Source organism: Ptychodera flava, chromosome 4, assembly GCF_041260155.1.
Source record: "Ptychodera flava strain L36383 chromosome 4, AS_Pfla_20210202, whole genome shotgun sequence".
NCBI classification, from domain to species: Eukaryota; Metazoa; Hemichordata; class Enteropneusta; family Ptychoderidae; genus Ptychodera; species Ptychodera flava.
Window position 1 is genome coordinate 20,202,589 of NC_091931.1, and position 6,465 is coordinate 20,209,053.

A 6,465-nucleotide genomic window follows, 5' to 3' on the forward strand; every position below is an offset into this window, starting at 1 on the left:
AGAAATATGAAATGATTTATATTGCTGGAGGATTGGTCGTAGGATGGTTTATGCTCCGCTAGCTACAGCAATTCAATACAAAAGCTAGTTGGCCAGTTATTGAAATTGACCATGTTTCCATCCTGATCTGTTATCCAAATACGCATTGAATTCATCCAATCTGTGCCTTTTCTCAATGGCATGGAAATTGAGTCCCCGTTTTTTAAGTCATAGGTGACCTTTTCACTTATTTGTTTTGTATCCCGGATGGGAAGTATTTGTAAACAGTCCGATACTTTCCCCTGTATGTATTGGCCGGAGCCAAATGAAACATAATTTCCAGTAACATCAACGACATCTGAATGAACTATGTATTTAGTGACTGTTAAGAAATCTGCTGTCTTCGGACTCATAGTACTTTTTTCCATGGGGTTGTCATCTCCTCTATCTGAAAAGCCGACGAGGTTAGCAAAGTTACCTGTAGCATTAAAAAATACTTTAACATCTCTAGCTAAAGTTAGAAGAACGCGGTTTGTCGGAAGATGTTTTTCAAATTTGATTTTCGGCTGCAACCCGATTTCTTTATTGAGTGTATCAATATTGTAGTTACCTGGACGTATTGATTTAGTCTTCTTCGGTTGCCCATTTTCTTGATATTTTATTATAGTATTTGTCCTCGATATGTTATACCATGAATTAAAGAGTGAACACTGTAAAAGTCTTATCTTCGTAAACTGTGATATGTCAATGCAAGGGTCAAAATTAACAGTAACCGGTTTGCCTGTTTTGCTTTCAATCCAAATGATCATACTTACTGTATATACATTACAATTTATAAGGTTCTGCAGGAATAAAATCTTTCTGTTCAAGGAAATCTTCGGTCACAACCGCGGCACCAGTCGCACTGCCTATTTTTGCCAATCGAGTTAAATTTGGTCGACTTGGATCGCCCATATCTATTTTCAGAAATTTGTTGGAGATCATTAAATATCCCATCACGAGTCCAGCAATTACAATGCCATCATATATTGTATTTACAACTGTTTTAGTATCCATGATTGCTGACAAGTATATAAAATAGAAAAATAAAATAATTCCCTACGGAATGGTTCCGAAGGTCCTTACGGAGTTAATCCTCCATCTCATACAATGCAGAGGGACCTTGACTTGATTTAGAAAACTCCGCCACCGTTCCGAAGGTGGACTCCGCAGGGGGCTCTGTTTTCGTCGCTTTCTGATTTTGCTCATCTTTCTGGAGGGGACAAATATGTCGAGCAAGCCCCCAATATAGTCCTAATGCAGTCAATGAAACTCCTATAATTCCTAAAACAAGATAACATTTATTATACCATCCATCACACTGTTCTTTCATCGTAGGCGGTAGGCTTATACAGTTTGCCGCTACCGCATTGCTAGTCATTGCTTCCCGCTTCATCTTCTTGTTTTGCCTGTTCCATTCTGCTAGTCGCTTCCCTGCAGCAACTCTCACTGGATGCTTCGTCGGTAATGTAATTTTCTCTATATTGCGCTGTGGCTCGTTCCAAAGGGTAGTCATCGGAGTCGTTTCTGTTTGCTGAGTCGGTGTTCGAACCGTTTGGGGTGCTTGCGAAGTTGAATCCATTTATTTAGGGTATCGTATTAAACCCGATTTTTTTAAAATCTACCCGTAATTAAACCGGTGGAAACTAGAGCAAGTATGGGGTCCCACATGTAGGCTATCCGTCCTGATAATCATTTTATTTCACTGTTTAGAATAAAATCCTTTTTAAGATCAGTGGCATAGTTTGTTCGATCATCGATTGGAACTACCTGACTTATTGCGCGGGCTCCTAGATCTATAAAACTTCGAGTGATGGTATCACTTATAAGAGAACTGTATTTCTCTTCATACATTTGAAGGCTCGTGTTATGAATTCATCTTTCCACGTTTCCACTTCTCTAACTGAAAACTCCTTGTCAAAAAATAACTTGCTTTGACCACTTGCGATGACACAGAGTATTTTTTCACGTTTCGTCTCTATTATGGATCGAGCGTCCGACGCTGCGGTTGGTAGTGCCGCTGTCATATTTGCCACTGCCGATGACTTTATTAAATTCTCCATTGTTTGCAGTATGTTATCTATTCTTAGTAAAAAATAAAAAATTCGTTTAAACCTGAATCCGAAATATAGTATTAACATAGTCTGGAATGTCAGTACGATTCCGATAGGGATTTCGAAGTATGGAAAATTCTCCATTAACTTCTATCTGTATATAGAAACACGAATCATGAGTACAGACTTATTCCCATTTGCTTTTCAATTGAATAAGACGAGCGTACCGATCGACAGTACAGCATGCTGATATTCCTTCCAAACCGAACGACATAAAACCTATTCTCATTTCCTTAGAAATATATGTAACGCCGACAGAAAAATTTACTTTCCACCCGTGGGATATATTTAAAGATAATGTAATCACTCGTCGATCAGCTAAAGAAAGTAATGTCTGGTTGGACGGCCCGCACATGAAATACTGAGACCAGCAATTAAATTTCACCGTATGGTGCAGCACTACTGGTTGTGGTATATCATTCGCCCATCTCTTGGATAAGAAATATCCGCCACAAATACAATCATTCTGCCATTTTCATGTATATTTTACAATACGTCGTATCCTTCATGAAATGTGCGTTGCACTTCCAGACGACGTGATTGTCTTCAAAGCCGGCGACAATCCGTACAATCTCGTCCAATATGAACTTCTATGTACAGAATTTGGAAATATAAGTCCAACAAAGTCCAACTTTTGATATCGAAAAGGCCAAAACTCAGGTCTTGGTTATGGTTATGAATATTACACTAATCGTGGCCCCGTTCGTCAGACAAAAGCAATATACAATGGTCAGGACTTTTTCCTCTCCACTGACAGTGGCGTTTTCTATACACATACAATTTTTGGAAAGAAAAAACATGTACTGCCCGACAAAGACAGACCACACTTTTATTTCTTCCGTAATGATGGAACGGAGGGACAATATAATAGTTTCATTCCTCTGAAGGGAGACTCGGGGTTAACAAAGGCCGGTCTCGCCCGCCTCAATGAAAGCCTTGAAGCCTACGTATATTGTATACTCGGTGCACAAGCAAATATTCGTAGTACCATAGTGGGTTATACCGGCAGTGCACAGCAAGTCCGAAAAGAATTCGGCGTTCTCCTCGAAGATGAAATTCGCAATACCGACAAAGTAATCAGTTATAGGCGATACCAAGACATAATAATAAATACTGGTGAACGGTGATATAAACACGGAAATTCGAGAAAGTGCTATACATGAGATGGATGGGGAAGAGGATCCCGTGAAGCGGCAGGATGAGTGGCCTCACGACGACATGGTTCCCCTAACGGAGCCTGTTCCCCTATCGCCCCTTCAGAATGCTTCGGAACGGAAGGGAGCAGCCGTGACAGTTGCTGGCGCGGATCTTATTCACGAATACAGCAAAATTGGTTTGTTATCTTTAGCCATATTCATTACATTTATGTACAGTATATAGATCCGATGTATATGAACCCGCCATTCAACATGATTGTAACTGGGCCGACAAATTCTGGCAAAACAGAATATGTAATGGATCTCCTCACCGGTTCGTACTTAAGGAAATTTGAATATATAGTTTTCATTTGTCCGACATTCATGAACAATAAAACGTATAATAAAAGATTCATTTTCACCGATGATAATGTGTTTATATTTTCCGGTCGGACTCGATGCTGTGGATGATACACTAGCCTTTGTGCATAAGGAATGGGCCGGCACGAACACTTTAATAATCCTTGATGACTGCGCACCGTCCAAAGATATGAGAAGCGCAGTGACTTTTTAGTCAACTTGGTTTCAGCGCAAGACACGACGGATTATCTGTCTGGGTTCTGACTCAACAATATACTAGTATTAGTAAACCATTCAGGGAAAACATACAGATGTTAGTACTATTTTACACACCCAGCAAGACAGATAACAAGACTATTATAAAATAATATGGAATGGAGGTGTCAGAACGGGAGGTGGGTTCCCTAATCAGGCAATTGAAAATACACCATTCAGTAAACTAGTATTTCATTTACGGCATCTGTACGACATATAATTTTCGTATAATATAGCTAATCATGGCTTCGCCGATAGGACCTGAAGGCTCTACCGATAGGAACATCGAAGGCTGTCTAAGAGAATTATATTACAACCCAAGAACTGGTTTTGGAGGTGTACAAAATTATATGACGCAGCACATGCCAGCGGACTAAAAGTTACTAAGAAAGAGGTACAGGACTGGTTAAAAACTCAGCTAACTTATAATCTACATAAACCGGTACCTCGTACTCGTGGTTCGGGCGGGAGGCGCGTTTTCGTAACATCGATAGACGAGTTTTGGCAGACGGATCTTGTGGAATTCCCTTCACCATTTGCAAAAGAGAATCGTTCCGAAGGTAAAAACATTCGATACATGCTAACAGTAATCGATGTGCTCAGCAAATATGCACGGGCCAGGCCGATACAGTCAAAAACGGCTGATGACACTCTGAAGGCGCTACAAGACATAATTAAGAAATCCGGGAGGCAACCGGATTAACTTCAGACAGATGAGGGCGGGAATTTACTAATCGAAAAATGCAGAAATGGCTGCAGGAGGCTGGAATTCACTGGTTTCACACCTACAGTGACAAAAAAGCTAGCGTCGTTGAACGTTTTAATCGTAGTCTTAAGACAATGATGTGGAAATACTTCACATACAGACAGACACGTTCCTGGCTCCCCATTCTACCACAACTTCTCGAGAATTACAATAACATCGTACACGGAAATATCAAAATGAAACCCGTCGACGTAACAGAGGACAACGATTGGCTGGCATTTTATACACTTTACCCTGAATTGGTAGCCATGGGAGCTAACCCTGAATTCAAGCCGGGAGAAAGGGTCCGAATTACAAAATACAAGACCAATTTCAAGAAAGGATATTTACCAAATTGGACAGAGGAGATTTTCATAGTTTCAAAAGTGGTGTATGCAGCAGGGTTGGGAACACCGCCAGTGTACAACATAAAAGATCTGAATGGAGAGGAAATACTCGGCACATTCTATTCCGATGAACTTCAGAGCGCTGCTGGTGCCGACGAGCTGTACAGAGTAGAACGAATTTTGAAGACGAAAAAAATTAGAGGAAAGAAATATAATCTGATAAAATGGCGTGGCTATCCAGAAAGTTTCAAAAGTTGGGAGCCAGAGGAAAATGTTATTTGAACTTCGTAAGTACCCTTCGGAACGCTCTGTAGTTCCTGTGCTGGTACTTGTAAAGTACTAACGTAAGTAATTACGAAAGTTATTCAATAAGTACCATGGAAGAAGTCTTAATTTCTTGAAAGCCGAAAGTGTCAGTTTACCACCACCCGCTTCCATCCGCCCGGCCAAGTATTTATCATGTATTGGCGTAAGTAATGTTCACTTATTGCATCCTTGCAGGCCGTATGTGGATGAGGTGGTACCCTGGATTCTTCACATATTAAGTTTGCAAGATCTTCAAAGCGACTGTGCATATTGCCACGAGCTGTTCTTTCGAGTCCCCCTTGTTCAGCTTTATCTATAAGTTCTGGTTGAAGTATAATGTACACAACTGACATGAGCCATAGACAAGTAACTTCAAAGTCTTTCCTCTTCATCATATCAAGTGCCTGTAAGTCAAACGGAGCATTATAAGCGTGCACAGATTAACAAGCATTAAGAAGTTTGTGTAGGTTCTTGAGTCACCGTCAGAGACTCGAGGTTGTACTAGTTGTTCTTGGTTAGGTGGATAGTAAGCTTCTTCAAGTTCCTCCTCGCAGAAAACCGTCTATTAAAAATCCCCTGCTGCCACTATCGCGTGCGCGCCCCATGCAATTCCAAAGTCAAAAGCTCGTGGAAAATCTACTGACCCAACTGTCTCTGTATCGATTGTAGGATTAAGTATATTCTTGAGAACTTCAGGCGTAAGAGATTGATGAATTACCAAACATGGAAGCCTGTAGTCATTACAAATTTCTAAGAAAACTTTTTTGAACTTATCATGAATCTCTTCTAGTTCTTTTAAGGCGGCTATTTCATATTGTCTTGCTCGAGTCTGAATATTCCGCCTGCAATAATCAAATTTCATATCTTTGAATATGATAGTGAAACTATGTAAATGGTCAAATGCTCTAGAAACAATCTTTTTTTCTTCCGACGAAACGGAAACGCCCCGGATTCTAGAAAAAAATAGATGTTGAATTATGGAAGAGTCACAAATAATGTAGTTTGTGTTGGCTTTCTCAGCCCGACATTGTAAACTAAGAGTATGTTCTATAAACTGGTTCTGAAAATCGGCAATCGAAACTTTCCCATTATAAAAGTCGGCAATGTTGCTAGAAAAACTAGTGTCAAATTCTGGTACGTGAGTCGCCGCCAAATTTACTGCATCGTAACTCTTACCACTTCCA